This window comes from Ornithodoros turicata, chromosome 6, assembly GCF_037126465.1.
Source record: "Ornithodoros turicata isolate Travis chromosome 6, ASM3712646v1, whole genome shotgun sequence".
NCBI classification, from domain to species: domain Eukaryota; kingdom Metazoa; phylum Arthropoda; class Arachnida; order Ixodida; family Argasidae; genus Ornithodoros; species Ornithodoros turicata.
Window position 1 is genome coordinate 15612517 of NC_088206.1, and position 20224 is coordinate 15632740.

General features: G+C 46.5%; 1 protein-coding gene across 8 annotated transcripts in view; it reads left to right on the forward strand.

Moving 5' to 3' along the window:
- LOC135399243 (orphan steroid hormone receptor 2-like) overlaps nucleotides 1-20224 on the forward strand; it is a 63106-nt gene that overhangs the window by 8598 nt on the left and 34284 nt on the right. Inside the window, exon 1 of one of the 8 annotated variants that reach the window (XM_064631064.1) lies at nucleotides 11506-11587. The exons of 5 other annotated variants lie outside the window; for them this stretch is intronic. The gene's annotated coding sequence lies outside the window, so the exon portion shown is untranslated. Of the gene's footprint in view, nucleotides 1-11505; nucleotides 11588-15932; nucleotides 16150-16402; nucleotides 16422-20224 lie in introns of those variants that run through there. 2 more of the 8 variants (XM_064631063.1, XM_064631065.1) reach the window with 2 other exon arrangements.

Here is a 20224-nt window from a genome sequence, read left to right on the forward strand (position 1 = left end):
TTCAGACGAAACACGAAAGGGCAAGAGGATCGAGCGTTGTCCCCACTGTGCAGGCAGCGTCCCTCGCTCGACCTCGAGGATGTTCGCGTCTGTATTGGCACAGCAGCCCTTGTTTTATCAGCTGCCACATGCCACAATCGTGTTACGTACTGAGTTTTCAGCAACGCCCTGTGACTCGCGAATAATGTGCGAGACATCCCAATAGACTGCGATATATTTGGCGCAGTATAATTATGATATAGGCTATTGCGGCTCTGGTACCATCTCTCTCTCTCTCTATCTCTAGCTTCACCAGCACAGTCGTCAGTTGGATGAATCGTTGGGCTATCCGGGTAGATGCCAACTTCTGTACTGATGTATAGACTAGAGTGCATTGCACAGTCCCTTTGGATGCAAGAGCAGACTTGCAAGTGGAGTCACAGGTGCTCCCGGGGCCTGCTTCCGGGAACGTTGAGGAAATTCCTCATTGGCGTTCTCAGTGGATCGGTAGTGCTTCGCGGACTGTCTGTCCTGAGCGCTGCTCGTTCGTAAACACTGGCAAAGTTAAAGAGGACGACAGTGAGGAATTTCCTCAATTGTTCGTGGAAGAGAGCCTGGACTGACTGCCAAATGGGTCGATGTGCACTTTACGAGGGATTTCCCCAGGACTTTAATCTCGGTGTTGTGTTAGACTTCCGTAGGGGTGTCACTATCCCCAGGCTTTTCGGGCTTGAAGTTGCGTTTTTTTTTTTTCTTTTTTTTTTTTTCTTTTTTTTTTTCTGTAAGGGGGTTGTAAGATCCTTGGGGGTGCTTTACGGGCGTGGCGTCTTTGAGAAACCCCTGTACCTTACCAATATTAGAAATGATAGAAGTTCTTGTCTCGAATTGGCAACCAGTCCAAGACGTGCGGGTGAAAGATGCCAGCCAGAGGATGATGATGCGTTTAAGCTACGCGACGTGAAGTATATGGTCGTCACATGCCCACGCCGTACAGTAACCCTGACGCACAGCGACCTCATTGTCACGTTATCGTTTTTATCGTTGGCCTGGGGCTCCATGTTACGGGAGGAAACAAGCGTATCGCACTACTCTGTGTTTCTTACAAGCGTAGTTGGAATGGGTACTTCAGAGTTCAGCCCAGGTGAGCACCAAACCAGACACAGCTAGAGAGAAAACTCTGTGCATATGAACAGGGTTGCATGTTACGGGTCAAACAATTATGTGGGGGAAGGAGTGTTCATCGTTTTACATTGGCTAAGATTCATTTTTCGCAATGCCTTTTTTTTTATTCTCCTCTGTTGTGAGGACTTCTCCCCAGTAAGTGCCACAACCTGTAATAGTACCACTATACTAATAATACAAACACTCGCATTAGAAAAAGAAACTGAGGACACTACAAGCCGGAGGAATAATATCAACCACCTTACGGGAGGACCTCGGCGAGAATATATATGTACTACTATGCGAGTGGAAAGGTCAGCCAGACTAGTTACCATACAGGTTTCCAAGCAAGCTCAACTGTATACATGCTGCAAATACATGTATACAAGAAGACAGGTTGAACTGCCCTAAAAGTAATAGCCAGCATCATTTCTCCTGCTATAATACCGACGTCTGCGGCCGAATTGCGGAGTGCGCTCACAGTAAATTCTAACATTTTATTTTTCCGTAGTAGGTTCGGACTCGGGGAACTGGAGCGGCGGATAAAGGGATAATATTAGTCGTATTAGGCATGATAAAGCTGAAACAATGAGAGAAATACTTTCTGTTTCAATTGCTGTTCGATATGTCATAGACAACCTGCAGTTCTAGCGTTTCCAAATACTATATCTCATTTTTCAAAGTATGCGTACGTGTTTGACTATATTGGATGATCGTGAAGGAAACACTACTAAAGGGGGTTACAATGGCGTCGGACCCAGGAAACATCGGGAATTCTGAGGCCCGCGTATTTATTTCCACCATGCTAGCAGACCTATATATTGGCTTTAGTCAGCGAGAGAAAAGTTATTCATAATTACTGGAAGTCTCACAATATTTCACTGCAGTGTTTTCCTTTTGAAGATTCACGACGTGTTGTTCGTTCAGAGAAATCCTCTAAGTTTAGCTGATTCCTAGTTTTCCAATCTCTCTTTGTGGTGCATGTTCGACGTAGTTATGCTAGGTGCAAGCGTTTCAAGTAGTTCCTTTATTCATTGTGTAACTTACGAAAGTTGTCCCTATACAAGCTGTTTTCGTCGCACTCCACGGAGTGCAGCTCCGAGATGATGGCGTGTTGCATGAGACGCGAAAAGTAACCAATAAATAAATAACAAAGAAAGCAACAGTCGTGTCTGCGTATCGAAGTACTTTGGGTGGGGGGGTGGGGGGGCGATATAAAAAATAGGTTATGCAGGGTCACAAAAAATCAGGACCTCGGTCTCTGCTTGTTCATGTGTTGCAAGCTGTTAGCAAATGCGGGCAAGTGCTACCGGATGTCAAAGCTATATAGGGTGTCCAGTTGGTGTGTGATACGTGTGTCCGTAAGGAAATGTCCAAGAGATTCGATCGGTCATACTGTGTAACGAGTAAATTGGCTCAAGGACCATATACCCGCCCTGCTAAGCCTATAACGGCTGCAAAAATGTGGCTGAATTCGTTCGCTAAAACGACTTGGACGGACATCGAAAACCCGTGAATTTGAGTGGTTAAATAGTCGTGTCGTGCTCTTGAACACGGCATATATCATCTTACGAAGCATTCGAGCATTCTCCTTGAGTTTCCTTGTCTATAGTTTAATACTACTGCGATCCCAATGAAGGCTTCTGAGGGATGTTTGGCATCGGTAGTTCAGCGGGACTACCTGCCTGCATACTACGTCCTGCTCTTCGTTTTTAGGGCGAGGGCAGTAGTATTTTTCAACATGATGTGGGGGGGGGGGGGGGGGCAAGACTTGCGCTTGTCCCATCCTACAATTGCAACACAACTACTTGTTCTCTTACTCGATGACAATGCACTCCTTGTTTCGAGAACATCAATTTAGAGGTCGGAGACTTCGCAACCGGGAATATCGAGGTCCTCCCAACTCTGTCTGTCTGTCTGTCTCCGTGTGTGTGTGTGTGTGTGTGCGTGTGTGTGCGTGTGTGTGCGTGTGTGTGTGTGTGTGTGTGTGTGTGTGTGTGTGTGTGTGTGTGTGTGTGTGTGTGTGTGTGTGTGTGTGTGTGCGTGCGTGTGTGTGTGTAGCTCAGTTCGAATGTCATACTGAACGAGATTTTGCTTTTAATGCCTCCGCGTGGTTCCGCGTTTTCCAAGGTCGTCGGACTGTTTTCTGCTTTAGAATATGGAGAGAAGTTCCTGCTAAATCAAAGTATCCCATTCTGATTTATAACCGTTACGTGCCGTCAACGGAGGTTGGAGAAATTTTGCGTTTGCACGGAGCAGTGCCGGGTGACACTTATACGTATATCTCATATCTGTCAAGCTGTTCATCAGACATCGCCATGCAAAATATTTTCCCTGTGCAGTGTACTGTTACTGCGCAGAGGAATAGACGCTACGTCACGAGGTTCCCTCATTCTCCTCCCCCCCTCCCCATGGGGGGATGAATTTTTAAAGGCGCTTGAACATCGCGCGCGCTGCGCCGGTCGTTCTTTCGCATGAGCTCATTTTATTCCTTGGGGGACATGCCGCAGTAAAAAAAAAAACAAATAATAATAATAAATAAATAAATTAGGGGTCACCTCAGTGTTCCTTTAACGTCATTATTTAACATTCCCCGAAGTAATTGGGCTTCGTACCCTACTTTTCTCCTTTGTTTACTGTTAAACAAAAGGAGACCATAATAAAAATATTGAACACATAACTGTAACGCTAAGAAATATTGCAGGTGACGTGGTTAGTAGGCGTGGTCGAAGACTTTGAACAATTGCCCTGTTTTAGATTAAATTCTTATTGGTCACCCATCTTCCGGTTAACAGCCGAACGCGCTATCCGACTGCGCCACAGAGGCGTTATATGACGAACATTTGCATCTTACTGTCCCGGGACGTCCCCCCCCCCCCCTCAATTTGTCTTCGCCGACGTATTCAAATGGAAGCAGAATACGTGCTTGTTCTGAATGTTCCTACGCGTAGTTAACATATTGCTTATAATACAAAACCGCTCCCACACATTTCATTCTGAAGTCGGCCCAGGACGCATACTAACCCCCCTGTTCCCCGCTGCTTTCTGCTGTCCTCTTCCCATCTGTTTGCGTCTTCACGCCGCTCATCGCCACAGTTGCTTCGCGGCGCTAGCACACACACACAAACTCACATTTCGTGCGTTCATTGTAAGCACGTGACCTCTGTTGCGCTTCCTCATTGGCAGAGACGCCTGGTTTTCTACACGTTGTTACACCGCTTTGCTGTAACACTTTGAACGCAGCTTCACATGGATGCACATATTTGGATTTTACATTTATCTGGAATAACATGAGACGAAGGGTCGCAACCCCTTTAAAGGTGCGTATGCTGTTCAAATATACATTCCTAGTCAATTGGAGCCACAAGCACCACGTGGTTTAACTTCGAGCATAGTTTACTGTCGCACTTAAATAATATTTACATCAGGCATGCGTACAGATCACCACTAAATAATGTATTCATACGTGATACAGACTGATACGTAAATGGAATTCAGGGAGAAATCAGGTTTAACTTGAACTGGTCCTAAACTGTTTCAGGGTGGCGTAATCGGGAGGAATCTGGTTTAACCAACGCCACCTAGGCAAAGAAGATCACCTCTTCCTCCCACGACTCAACGTGGGCGTCGGGGTTCAGCCAACGGCCGCTGACGATTTCCAGTACATACGGCTTTCTGTGGCTACAAGTGGCTGCCCATGTGGCTCATGGTGGCTCGTCTCCATTGCTACGGCCGCCGACAGCACTGTCGTGATTGGCTAACTCGTAATTGTGACGTCACGTCATCTTGCTTTGTTTCAACGTAGACTTGTGTGCCGTCGCGCCGAGGGGCTTTTCGCACCTGTTTTTGGGAAACGAAAACGCGCATTGCAGCCCTCTCGCGTAGTCGAATTTGTTTTTGTTGATGCCGATGAGGGTAGGTTGCGGTTTTGTGCTGTTTTTGACTTGTGTTTGTTAGCGCCGCTGACGCCGCCGCCGCCGCCGGTGGTATGGGCTTGACGCCGTCGCCGGTCAAAGTTCCATCGGTGACGCGTCTATTTCAAGGTGGTGTTGGATAAAAGCCCGATGAGAGAGCCAGACCCTAATAATAATAAGCCGATCGATTATTCCATAGAAGTGGACGACATCACGTTTTTGCTGACCTTCGATTCGATTGAGCTTCTTTTAAATCGTATCATCGTCGTAGAGTTTCCGATATACAAGAACTCTATCCTGGGCCAATAGCGCAATATCTGCATTTAGCGTGTGTGTGGCCTCAGAGAGAGAGAAAGAGATAGAGAGAGACCCTATAGACGACGACGGCGGTATCTCAAGAATGATGCGAGCCAAGTGCTGGACGTGTTAAAAGGGGTTGGACGGGGTCGCTCACAGTCCTTGGCACGAGGCGGCACCAACGGGGCTCTGAACTCACGGGCCGTTGGCTACATGAGACTTCTAACTATAGCCTCCAATGTTACCGGTCGGTCTGTCGACCCGCGTGTGTGTTTGATGATGTCCCTAGGAGGTATGCCAAGAGTCAGGCGGGCGTCATTGCGGGCGAAACCACCGTGTTTGTTTCTCTTGGACAGAGCTCGAACCTCGTTCCCCTTCCCAGTTTCGAAATAATGAACGAGGGAGGGCAATGTTGTTGCGAATGAGTTAGCGCAGATGCCTCTCCCTTCGCTGCTGGCTACGTGCAATGTTGAGCGTAACCTGTTCGCGTTCGATGAAAGATGAAAGTCACTGAAAAGGTTAGCCAGCTGTAGGGATCGAACCCACATCTTCTGGATTGCCGGTCCAGGGCTCTACCAATTGAGCTAAGCTAACACGCCTCTCCAGCGACTTTCGGGGTGCGTCATCTGAAGGGACGACAAACCAGCCACTCACTCTCACTCACCCTCCTTTCACCCTTACATTTTTGTTCACTCATACACACATTCATACGACGGAAATCGACGCAAGGGGCACCTGTTGAACAAGAGATAAACTGATGTTCTGAGGCTGGAACAACATAGAAGGGACAGATACAAACAAAGCCTTTGGTGGCTTTGTTTGTATCTGTCCCTTCTATGTTGTTCCAGCCTCAGAACATCAGTTTATCTCCTGTTCGCGTTCGCTCAGCTGTTGCCTTACTGCAACTTAAAGTGCTCTGGCTTGAATCGACCTTTTGAGACTGACGGAGAAAATGTTCTCGATAAGACCCGCCTACGTGTTCTCGGTGAACAGATGCTGTAAAGAAAAACGAAACAAAAATGAGAGTGGTTAGCGGTATAGAAGCGGTTGTAGAACAAACAAACGAAACTGCTCTTGCCGTCACATTCTGTTTTGTCGCATAGTCTGAAACGATTGTGAGGTGGTTTCAGCTTTCGCTTGCTTTCTTCTTCTTAGTAGAAGTTATCTTTTGTTCTTCTTTCTTTTTTCTTAGTTTTATTTTTGCGTTTGTGAAGCTTGCATGAATGCACCCTAACTGAATTTTTTATTCATTCATTTTCTGAGGTGAAGAAATGATCCCACCTGATTTTCACTTTTCTGGGAATGGTGGTTTTAAAATCTGGTCGGAGGGCGTCGCGACCGACACTACAGAGTCGCGGGTTCTTTTGTTTGCAGAAGATGCACAAACGGTGGTTTAGGCGTAATTTTTTTATCATCATCATCATTATTATTATTTATCCGTTTGTTATTCTATGCAGTGTATTGTAGCAGAGCGTGACAGACGATGCGAGTTCTCGAAGAAAAATGTTTCCCCGTGACAAAGCAATTATCCCGTGCGAACGCTAAAACTGCCTCCGCCACAAACCGCCTCATAAAGTGGCAGAAGTAGATTAAAGTTAGGTAGCTTCGACTTCACACCAGTATTCAACGTAACGTTCTTCCACAAAGGTGTCGCTTTGAAACGAGCCGTTTCTCGGCAGACGCAAGCGCAACAGCCACACTCTATTCGGTTACCAACCCGTCTCCTCCTCAGTTCCTTCGTGTTGCGCAACAGAAAATGATTTCACTTTTCGCGCGCGTCTGGGAACAGCTACTAATATTACCCTGTGCCTTTTCGCAAGCTGTTTCTGTGGGTATATAAGATGTAAAACTTGTCGCAGCAGTCATATGAAACCTCAAGCCCATCTCTCTCGTCACTGTTGCGCGCAACAGGACATCATCGAAGTGCGCGGAACGCTGCTGTTTATTACAAACCTGCGCGGCTTCGTTGAAGCGGGATATCAAATACGTAAACTGAAAACGCTAGACCAATTGGTGACCCCAGCCCGTCAGCGTAAACGACTTGACCCGCGAGTATCGAAGCATGTCAAGGGTCTCTCATCCGAGGCCGCTAAGACAGGGACCGAGAGCTGTCGCGAATTCACGTGCTAACTGAACCCTTCAGTCTAGTCGAACCAGTTTGGAAGAAGTTGAAGTGACAGTCCGAAGCTAAATCAAAGCTGAACGTACGCAATCGCATCTTCCTTTTTTTTCTTTTTTTTTTTCATATTGTTGATTACCGTACAAAATATTTCGATTAAATTTGGCGCCGATTATTTACGACGGAACTTCGTAGCGCCAGCGGATTCGCGGCCATTGGTTACGTAACGCCGCTGCGCAAAGCATGCTGGGGGGCACTATCAACTTTATCAGCCTATCAGTGGACGCGTTTTTCCCGCTTCTTGCGCACCACAGCAAAAAATAACCTCGAACCCGTCTTCTCGTGATGTTTACAAACATGTGACGTCACGATAAGACTGGTTCGAGGTTATATTTTGCTGTGGTGGGCAAGAAGCGGGAAAAACGCGTCTGCTGACAGACCGGAGAGGCTGATAAGGTTGATAGGTGCCCACGCATGCTTTGCGTGGCGGCGCGAAACGTAATCGATGACGTAGAGGTGCAGGTCGTCTATAGACGACCCTCTGTTCACAAACATGTGACGGCGTGAGAAGAGCGGTTTGAGGTTATATTTTGCTGTGGTGGGCAAGAAGCGGGAAAAACGCGTCTGCTGATAGGCCGGAGAGGCTGATAAGGTTGATAGGTGCCCACGCATGCTTTGCGTGGCGGCGCGAAACGTAATCGATGACGTAGAGGTGCAGGTCGTCTATAGACGACCCTCTGTTCACAAACATGTGACGGCGTGAGAAGAGCGGTTTGAGGTTAAATTTTCTGTGGTGGGCATGAAGCGGGAAAAACGCTGATAGACCGATAAAGCTCATAGTGCCCACCAGCATATTTTGCGCGGCGGCGTTACATAATCAATGACGTAGTGGCGCAGGTCGTCTACCACCGATTGAAAAAAAAAAAAGAAAGATACTGATTCTGCTTTATCATATCTTCAAAACAGCCCTCACTCACCCTTATCTCGTTGTAGCGTACATGCGCTTATGGCGTCAGGAAGGGTACGGTTGCTCAACAACAACAGATAAATTAAAAATGATGAATGGGGAAATTCGCCACATGAGGTACGGTTGCTCAAGCTTACATCGCCGCAAAGCAGAAACGGGATGCAAACATGGCGTTTTGTCTTTCTTGCTTACCTCCAATCTTTATATATAACATTTAAATAAAGTGCATTGTGGACTAATCGTGAAGATTTAAAAAAAAAAGAAAGAGACACGCTGTATTCTTTCTTACTATTTCCAATGGACATACGCCCGCTAAGCCTCGTATGTATGCGGATTTTTTTTTAAATTCAGTGTTGGCGCCGCGAAGCAACTGTGGCTGTGAGCTGCGTACAGATGTGGACAGATGGAGAGAGAGGACAGCAGGAAGGAGTGGTTGACAGGGTGCTTAGTATGCGTCCTGGGCCGACGTCAGGGCAACTGGGCCGACATTCGTCTGGAAAGTCTTCGGAAAACCGAGGGAAAACCTCAGACAGCATAGCCGGTGGTAGGATTCGAACCCACCACCTCCCAGTCTTCAGCACGACTTTGGCCACCACCAACGAGCAGGGCGCCTTAACCCGCCCAGTCAAGTATGACTGGTGTATGCGGTTTGTGGTGGTGGTGGTTTTGCTGCGAAGCATATAGCATGCACTTCTGCTGCTACGCTTCTGGCAAACGTTCCTTCTAGAATCACTTTCGAGACGTCACCGGTGCCGACACAGCTTTAGGAGAAAATTTCTAATTTTCCGTAATTTACTGAGCGAAATCGGAAAGCTGAACAGATTTTGAAACGATGTTTATGCACTTCATACACCGTTTCGTTGACGAAATGTATCGTCGTCTCCCGTTTCTGCAGCAGTTTTTGCGGGATCGGAATACTGTAGGTTGCCTCGGGTAAGCATGTATGTAAATACTGTACGTCGACGATCGCGAAAAACACGGTTGGAGCTACTGATGTATACATTTCGAGTAATAGACCACCCGCTGTTTGCAAACAGTCTACGTTACAACGCCAGATGTCGCGACCCGTCGTTGGCAAAAGAAAGTCACGTGCGTTGGCAGCCGGCGATCACGTGACTTGTTTTGGTGTTGTTTCCGATGGTGAATGCTATTGCGCGAAGGAGATACGGAGAAAAACTTCATGTGCGAGGCAGATGCTACACCCCGGCCTGACCTCACAAAACGCGAAAACCACCAAATTACACGGCGGCAACAACCACGTGCGCTTGTTTTGCCAACGATCCTTACTCTTTCCTTACAACGATCCAACTCTTTCCTAATCTCATGAGTCATGACATCTTGATGTGACATGCCGCGGTGGGTTGTCTATTCCAACAAAAAAAAGCGGGTGAAGATTCTTAGAGTACTAATGTATATAGACCGTTGATAACGCGGCCTTCGAAGTACCGTATCTGCCGCACCCAATCAACGAGTAAGATTCCGACTCACGCATGCTGCCATTGAGACCGCCGATAACGTCATCGTCAAGTTACCGTACCAGCCGGTACCGGGCCAGTAAGATACACCATGCGAAGTAATGCACACCACAGAGTCATAATTATCGCAGAAATTCAATTTAAAGTACGTCGCAAAAAGTGACTGTGCGCAACGGCGGTGAAGAGCAGTACCAGCCTGACATCTGCCTGGAACCTCGCGCTGACGCCATAAGGAGAACGCTCGCTGATTGGTCTGGAGAAATGTTGTCTGCTACTCGGCTGTTCGGGGTTCTGAAAAAGCCTTTCTCCTGGCTCGGTAATGATTCGGCCGCTCCTTCTATCCCCAATTCTCCGGGAGAACTGGTTTGCGGCGGCAAAGGGACAAGGCGCTGACCCCCATTGATTGACGAACCAGAACGAGTTTTCCTTCTAACGTCATCGGTGACGCGGCATCATACCTTCTCCTCCTCGTAATACCCGGAGTGGCGAGTTAAGGGTGAAGGTGCGGACCCATGTTTATGTGAGTTTTTTTCTGGGAAACAAATTGCACACATCAAAACCTTTAGCGCCATTCGGTAAAATGACACACACACTTTCATCCGACGTCGTAATCTGAAAAGATTTTGGACGGCCCTAGGTACTCCTTTAATAGTGAGTTTTAGTATACCGTTGATAAGGTTATCGTGCCTATCGGGACCAATCGCAGTGGTGCGTGACTCAGAATCTTATCCACTGATTGGTTCCGGTTGATACGGTTCGACGCAAGCCACGTTATCAACGGTCAGCTAAAACTTCCTATTAACGTGGCTTCCGAAGTACCGTATCTACCGCACCCAATCAACGGATAAGATTCTGACTCGTGCACGCTGCCATTGGTTCCGGTATGTACGACAACTTCACGATGTCGTCATCAACGCTACTACTGTACTAACCTACTACTTGTTAGTAGACCGTCGATGACGTCGCTCCCGAAGTACCGTACGCCTTACGGTACGTTATCAACGGTCTGCTATCACACTGTGTTACCGTACTCTACTGTATTTGCCGCACCCAATCAACGAATAAGATTCTGAGTCATGCATGCGGCCATTGGTTCCGGTAAGTACGGTAGCTTTACGGTAGGTTATCAACGGTCTGCGAACACGCTCTGTGTTACTGTACCGTGTACCGGATCTGCCGCGCCCAATCAACGAACGGCATTCTGAGTCATGCACGCGGCCATTGGTTCCGGTATGGACGATAAGTTCACGGTGGCGTTATCAACGGCCCACAAACGCTCCCTAAGTTATAGTGCGTCGTACGCTATCGACTTTGCGTACGTAAGAAATAGCGTGGTGGTTCTGCGCAATGCGTGAACCTCTCTATGTTTTTTGCGCGTGCGCTGAACCACCAACGCTATCCCTTACGTACGCAAAAACGATAGAGTACGATGTAGTGAATCTCTCTATTAGTGAGTTTTAGTATATCGTACGCTGGTCGCCTTTGCGCACGTAAGGGATAGCGTGGTGGTTCTGCGCAATGCGTGAACCTCTCTATGTTTTGCAGGTGCGCTGAACCACCAACGCTATCCCTTACGTACAGCTTGGGAGAAAAGTTTACGGAACACCGGGGTGTCGCATTTCTCCAACGGAGCGACAACCTAGCAGCAAGCAGGAGTGGACACACGTACTGAGAGGTAGATAAGATAGCCAGTCTCCCGTTTCTTATTCGATGTTTTCCTGATACCTAACAGGGGGCCGCTCCGATGAAGAAGTACGCAGATGCTGTGTTCCGTAAACTTTTGTCCCTAGCTGTACGCAAAGGCGATAGCGTACGCTATACTAAAACTCTGATATCGCTTTAGTTCACGCTCTCTCTTTTTCTTTTTTTGTCAGCGTCGCTACTATGTCACGTGACCATCAGGTTCCACGCGTATTCTGTGCGGTACTTGAGAACAGGTGAAAGGAAGAAGAGAGAGAGAAAAAAAAAAAAAAACGAAAAAGCGAAACAAAAACAAAAAATGGATGCGTGACGGGAAAAATATTATACAGTGTATGCACTTAACGGAATGCACTAAAGAAAGAGGCCTGGCATGAGCGCAACGTAAGTTATTTTGGGGGAACTGGTTATTTTCAGGCGTGGACCGTCATCCACAGGTTGGTCCGGCTAACCCTTGCCGCGTATCGACGCCGCGCTCGAGAAAGAAAATATTTATGTGCGTATAATTTATGCACCTCTACAGTGCGACGTCGTCTGCGGACTGTCAGGTGCATGGTCAAGTGTCGACCACGAAACGGTGCATTGCCTGCAGTTCGTTGACACCTGAATAAGAGTGAAACAATACGCGCTTCGGCTATACGTTGTTTTGATTCGGTCTCGCACGTGACTATCACGGGTTATGTCGATCGTTGGTTGGCTTAGGCCCGGTTTCACCAACACCAGTTCACATTTGGACCGAGATCAACAGTCTTTTAACGTGAATTCAACGCCTAACTCTGCTTCACTAAAGAGAGCTGTGAGTGATTTTTGGTACATCGTACGCAAAGGCGATAGCGTACGTAACAGATAGCGTCGGTAGTTCTGCGCACTGCGCGAAGCTCTCTTTCTGTTACGGGCGTGCGCAGAACCACCGACGCTATCCATTACGTACGCAAAGGCGATAGCGTTGGTGGTTCTGCGCACTGCGCGAAGCTCTCTTTCTGTTATGGGCGTGCGCAGAACCACCAACGCTATCCATTACGTACGTAAAGGCGATAGCGTACAATGTACTAAAACTCTCTATTGTCACTGAAACATTAATCACGTCACCAACTAACGTTTAAAAAAAGTTGAGTGTTAGCTTCAAGTTTCAGCGACCCTTGATCTCGGTTCAAAGCAGACTTGTGCCCGTTACTCTAAAAAAGTATTTGATCACCGTTACCCTTCTAGCAAACGTAATTGATTACCGTTACAAATTACTCTACTCAAAATGTAGTTGAGTAACGAGTATAAAAGTAAAGCGTTACTCGGGCCGTTACTGTCAATTCATGCAAAAATTTCCGCCCCTGTGTGCCTCGAAAAAAAGAAAGAAAAAACCCCAACTCCCAAGTGATTGGCACAGCTGAAACAGCGCGAAAGACTCGCGCGTGAGAAGTACCAATAATATTTTTCCTGCACACTGCAGTAGAATAGCCCAAGAAAGGCACAGGAAATTTGTCACAGAGCATTGTTATTTTGAGTCAGACTTTACTTCAAAAGTAATTGATTACTGGGTAATTGATTGCTCAACATTGTAAGCGAATTACTTGAAAAATTACTTGTTCAAAAATTTAATTGATTACTCGAAAAATTACTAAAAAAATTAATTGATTACACAGGTAACGCAATTACTTGTAACGCGTTGCGTACAAGTCTGGTTCAAAGTTAACCCGCGTTGGGTGAAACCGGGAAGTTGCTTTTTTTTTCTTGATTTGTGTGTGTGTGTGTTTTAATGAATTCGCCCTATACCGGCGGCTACCAGTCAAACTTATTTTTTCCTGGAGTTAGCTTGGGTAGGTGACTACTGCAGGCTACAACTAGTGTATCTTTCGTCTTTGCCTTCAGCTTGCTCCATGACTCTCCCCGTGGCTCACTGACACTCGCTAAAGCGAAGAGCTCTCAAAATGGTGTGCCTCTTCTGATTACCGATGCCCTTGAAGCGTTTCACTCAGAAGTGGGATCATATACCGAAGCTGTAAATTCACAGAGCTGTCAAGTTTGCAGCCTTGCGTTAAAAAAGAAAGAGAAGAAAAAAAAAGGAAAAAAAACACGCACAGATATGCTTCAAGAAATTCAGTTCACCACCACAAAACAGTTAAAGAATTAGCCATTTGCGGAGGTCAGTGCCAGTAAACTTGCCCTTGTGGCGTAGACAAGATACTGAGGACATCGTTATAGCGTTATCGTTTATGTCCGTTATATCGTTATATCCTATAAGACCTGTCGCTTTTGTCGGTCCTGCAGATGGAAGTGCACAAAGGCCTGCGTAGTTTAAGATGCAATTAAAACTACGTTACAATGTTTACAAAAATAGTTTTAACTACCGCTGCTAAGACACTGTAATTAAACTACAATATCCAGAAGTAGTTTGTAGTCATATAGTTAAAAGTAGTTACTGTCCGTCTCTGGATAAGATTGCGTTGAGCAGTGTTTGAACCTGATGCAACGTGCCCACTTCTTCCTCGGTCGGTTTACGGCGAACGCACGCGCCTGGGATCGGTACGTAGGTCGAAAGGTCGATCAGGGCGATCAACCCGTCGAGAGAAGACCTCTCCCACTCGGCGGAACCGTTGAGACGACCTTTGAACGGTGGCTGCCGAGGGCGACAACGTTATCGTGAACAATTTGTGTTTTCTGTTTGTATTATGTGTAAAGCTTTCTGTTCTCTGATAATTTGAAAGCCGTTGGGAATGCTTGAGCTTTAATTTTGGAATTGTTCATTGATTTTACTTTGGTTCTGGTACAGTTGTTTTTGTAGAAACAATGGGTCTTGTTTTGGCGAACTTTGTCGAAACAGGGACCAGTGTATCGCTGTTGCTTTTTAGAGGGTCTCTCAGTTAAATGTTTTTGCATTATTCGATTGTTTTAAATTTTCTCGTATTATTGTTTCAGCAACATTGGGTCTCACTCCTGCGAATTTTATCGAAATGGAGAGGCCAATGTGCCACTGTTCCTCTTTATAGGGATCTTTCACTTAAGCTACGTAATATAATGTTACGTATAATGTAAAAATAAATAAATAACTAGTATAGTGTTAATTATTTCTAATTTTCGAGCAATTTGGTTCTGGAAACGCTAGCTTTCGAATAAACCTAACAAGAATTTGTAAGAAAAGGTATTTTTCCGTACTCAGCAGCAGCAAAGTCTGCTCGAACCTGCAAAATAATACAAATGCACGCGCGCGCAAAAAAAAGAAAAAGAGAGAGAAAGAAAAACTCGCGTTAGAAATAAGCAATGGGAGGAGAAATGTTTCTTTCTATTAAGTGACATTCTGTTTACCATGACATCAGTTGAATATGATATAGTAACTGCAGGCATTCCACAAAAGGTTATAATCACTCATAATTTCGGAGCAATCGATGAAGCTCTTCATATCGATTAGGTAAATCGATTAAGCAGCTTAAAATAACGCTTGTGAACTCTCTGTGTGTATTGTGTATACACATAACGTTTCGGAACAAGTGCGGTATGGGAAGGAACAAAACAATTGAATACACTACTGAGGGTGACCAGAAAATTATTTAGTATAACCGCTAGCTGGAATGCTACCGCACAGAAAAGGTATGTTTGACGTGTAGCAGTATACATATGTATATGTTATTCACAGCAAAAGAAACAGATACCGCGCGTACCTGTGGCAAACATGACATCGCAGTACCCCGAACGTGATATTGATTTGCCTGAGACCAATTCCCCCCCCCCTTTAAAATATTTGCTTCCTTTCTTTTTTCAAAAACATGTACCCCCCATCCCCCTGAAATCAGTTTCCTTCCCAAAGTGCTTTAGTCGCCTCAGCAGAAAACCTGAAGGCCTATGCACTTTATAGGTTACCTTCATTACGCACTTCCGACGTTTATTATGAACTTCAGCCAGCAAACAATTCCATTATGTCCTCGTCAATGTAATGTGAGAAGAGAATGTATCACGTCACCTTCCATGCTCCACGTTTTCAACAGGTTCGCGTGATGGCTTATGGCCTCGGTAACCTTTTGGGCGAACACGTTTTGGCTAAATTGAAATCTTGACATTCGATATCCGTCGGATTATGCAACTCTCTCGCAATCAATCGACCGAAACTCTTTGTAGTATCCCCTTTCCTCTTCTTTTTCCACTTGACGCCTCAATTTCGATTAAAATTGTGTTTGGATAGAAAAAGTTACGTCCGTCACTCCGGTAGCAGACGACAGTTGCCGTCTGCTAACATTTCGCTGGCAATGTCGGGGCCTTCGACCTTCTTTTCTTTGATCCACAAACAAGTCTGCTGCCGCAGTGTTAGGCAAAAATCGCGGACTGTGATGTTATTATCCACAGGCGCTCTTTGTTGTCTATCGTCGGTAATTGAAGTGGTGTCAAAGGTCACGTGACACGACTACGCCTGGGCGCGATGCGCGAGTAGCAGACGTCAGGTGAAGGTTGAAAAGATAGAACCCGACGTCGAAGATTTGCGAGTTGTCGCCCAAGTGTATTCGCCGTGAGACATTCTTCGTGTGACGTGACCGAAAGGTTTGCACAGTATAAAGGGTATGTGCCATCTTCCGTGCGTTTCGTTGTGTAACAAACATATGTTGTCCATATAGTCAGATTTTTCAAGCAGTCTGTTCGCTAAATTTTTACTTATTGGTGTTGAAGAGCGCGGTTCTGTGCATTTTAAGTTCGATTTTTTTTTTTCAGGGTGGGCTTTAATAATAATAATAATAACTTTATTTTTGTTAAGGTACCCAAAAACAACCACTAGGGTCTACTAAAAAGAGAAAAGCAGCCGGGAACACAGGGAAATGCTTGTGTCACTAATGGTGTGTAAGATCATTAGTCCCTTTGTTTTCAGGTTTCATGTTTTTTTTCTCTCTCTCTCTTTCTTAAAATCGGGATAAAAATCAGGGTTATATTGTAAGAGCTGTAAAATCGTGCGATATCGTGTGAAAGAGCGGATTTTCGGGTGAAAAATAGATCAATGACAAGCTCTTCTCACATTTCTGATGTACACTCGGTGCTGAATGGCAACGCTGAGTGCGCAGTGTTTAGCGTTCCCCATTGCCTGTGTGGATAACTGAAAGCACATTTTCTCTCTGGGTTTTTCCACGTTTTACCCGCAGTTGACGATGACTTGAATCGGGATGTGAAAACGGATTTTACCGGCTTTAAGCCCTACAACACGAGGCTCGAAAAAAGGGCGATGAAATCTGCCCGTGCTACAACAATGTCAATTAAGGTATTAGGAGTCACGATGTTTAGCGGTATTTCCCTTCGCGTAGACTGCGTTGTGCGGAACCCGACACCAGTGCATGCGGGTTGACATGTATTGGATGAGCTAGCATGACACGAGCACAGAAACAGCTATGCACGTCGTACTCTTTTCGCATATTCGTAATAATCGTATGGGATGTCTTAGCTCTCCCACACGAAATTATCTCCGAACACTGCACTACCATTTTCCATGTTCGTTTCTTTTTTCTTTTCTTTTTTTTGCGAAAATTGCTTTTTTTTTACCCGGTCAATATTCGTTTCTAAACAAGGCCATATAATCGATTACACTCTCGTCTATACGTGCCCGCAATATACATCCTATATACACATATATTTTTACTGGCCCTATTTCATTCGGTGGTACGTGAGTATACTATGCGTCTTTTGTCAACGGTCATGCTGTCTCTCCCTCTTGCCACGGTGAAAGGCCACGGATCGAGGGGAACGACAAGTACGCGTACGGGATGACGGCTTTAAAAAAAGAAACAAACAAAAACAAAAAAACGAAACGAAAAAGGTCCGCCCGTACCTGATGTGTGTGCGTGTGTGTATTCAGCCTTCGATGTCGTGCTCTATCCGTCGCCCCCATGAACTCCGTAGAGTAGAGTTGTAGAGTAGAGTCGGGTGCGTATTGAGTAATGAATGCCGCGTCTTCGTAAAGGGTCGGCGCAGAATCTGTCCAGAGCTACGATTGAATCTGAGCTGCAGTTTGAGTTGCTGTTCATTTGATGTGACTCCCTTTCACTCCTTGCCGTCGTTTTCTTTTTTCACTTTTTTCTTTTTTTCTCCTTTTCCTTTTTTTTCTCCTTTTCCTTTTTTCATTGTTGCGTGGCTGTTTTTGCTGTGCGTATCGCGTAATCCTACACTCTTAATACAGAACTTCACCGCATAACGAGCATAATTTCCACCACCATCCCGAATGACATCGTTGTCTCTTCTGATTTGTTTAAAATACCCCAAAGCAATAAGCAAAGCTGCTTACGTGCAACGTAGCACACACGTGACGTGTCGCTCCAGAAACTTTTTGTTGCGAAGATTGCGCTAAGACAGAGCCGTTTATAGGCTCTGCGCTAAGATCAGTCTGGGCGACTCCTGGTGTGAGTGTGAGACACTGGCGCCGATGTACCGAGTTTTCGGTTGCGTGATTTTGCTTACCACCCTGCGCGCAGTGGAGACCGCCGTATTCCACCCAGTGTTATACGCGTGCGCAGTGTAGTTTTGCCGCCAACTTGACGGGCACAGTGTTTGCTTGCAGTTAGCAATTTGGATTTTCTCAAAAACCATGATTTGCGATTGGAGTGAAAAGTTTACGCTACTGCATGAATTTATTTTATCCTCCTACTGGATCATACCAGCTCGCTTGCATTCTGTCATTTGATGAGATTGAGCCTCATCTTCTTTACGGCGTACTGCTGTTTGTGACACTGATGTTTACTCGTGGGGGGGGGGGTCACGAAAAGGCGTACGCCCCGCGCTTTCCACAAGTCAGGGCCCTGATCTTCAACGTGTCGTTATCCCATAGCGCGCACCATTGCACGTGCACAGCTGCGCATGCGCAGCCACCTTGAGGCGGCCGCCATGTTAGATGTCGTAAAATAATCTGCTTTAATACGTGGACGATTGAGGCCGAGACTTGACGATGCTTTGTGCTCATAATCCCGCAACGCGCTTTCACTCTTTCTTTCTGTCTTCTCTCCCAGGTTTACCGCACGGTCGCCATGATTACTGGCATGAAAACGCGACGTTCGACACTCTACCGCTATGGTCGCCGCGAACATGGAAACTTGTACACGTGGCCATTATCTCTCTCTCTCTCTCTCTCTCTCTCTCTCGCGCGCGCGCGAGGGCCAACAGTGGCGCTGTTTGAAATTCTTGCTATCCAAAACAGCTTTCACGTGCACCAGCTCCGGTGGCGCAGCGGTAACTCGTGCGCTTGGAGACTGGGAGGTCCGCGGTTCGAATCCGCGAGCCGGCTGTGCCGTCTGGGGTTTTTCCTGGGTTTCCCTCAGATGTGTAATAGGCGTATGCCGGCACAGTTCCCCTGAAGTCGGCCCATGGACGCAGCTATCCTCCCCCCGAGCGGATTCCGCTCGGTCTTCCACTTCACCCTTTCCTCCTCTCCACCATCTTTCCCTTCCCGAGAAACATGCCGCCTAATCAGGCAGGCAGACCTCTCGGGTTCCTCCCAACGACACTCCTCCTCCTCCCCCCTCCTCCTCCTTTCACGTGCCACCGTGTGACGTTTGGAGCACGGCGCAAACTTGCTGTGTGCCATGTGATAACGGTATCGTGCTATGTGTAGCGTTTGGTTTTCACCGTCTTGTGTGGCGAAGTTCTGTTCTGTGCTGTCTGGGTGTTTTCCTCAGACGCTTTAAGTCAAATGTCGGCAGAGTTCCCCGTGAAGTCGACCCAGGACGCACGTTAGTCGTGACGTTACCCGCCTGAGCGTGACCAACCACCACCACCTCTGTTTTAATAGCGAATTCGGGTGGTCATTTCGTAGCAAAACGGCGGAGCGCTCGGAAATTGCTAGGTTGGCGACCGAGCTGGATCACGTGACCGTTGCCACCCGAACATGATTGCTAGGAATCTAGCGGTTTTAGGTACTTGGATCACGCTAGGGGCGTCGCGGTCGCAAGTCTTCGAGTTCTGTCGTCTGCTAAACCACGTGATTTCAACATGCGGGCCAATGCGGGCACTCGCCACCGTTGCAGTGCGGATGTGACGACACCGGATACAGTTGAGCAATCTGCTGCTCGATCGTTTTGAGACCGGGCAATAAAAGTGCTAGCTAGCAAATTCCGAGCGCTCGGAAAGCGCCACGCGAACATGCGAGATTTGCTTCATTTTGACCAAGCGAACATGACTGCTCGAGATCTGGCAAAAAAAGTTGCTCCGAAATGACCACCCGAATTCGCCATAAGAGAGTATACGATACACATTCTGTGGCTGCCCTAATGTTCCCTCTGTTCAACATCTGACAAAGTCGTGAATTCAACTTTCGGTTCATTACATCATACACGCATTGTACTATACACCAGAATATTGAAGTAAGTATTATCTGACCAGAATACTGAAAAGGAAGGATTCTTCTTCTTCTACGTGTATAGTACTTAGCGAGATACAAGCCTTCGAAAGCACGTACGCCCTTCCTATTGGTTCTCGAAAGCACGTGGTTTCGCCCACGGTTGCCTCTCTGGGAGTTGCCTCCCATGTCGATTTTTGCTGTTTCAGTATTTGCCTCGCTTTTCATATTTAATCTTTGCACGGGCTGCTTGAGAAAGAAATAAAGAAAAGTGATCGAATTACCGTGATGTTCGAATTACCGTGATCGAATTACCCATGATGTCAC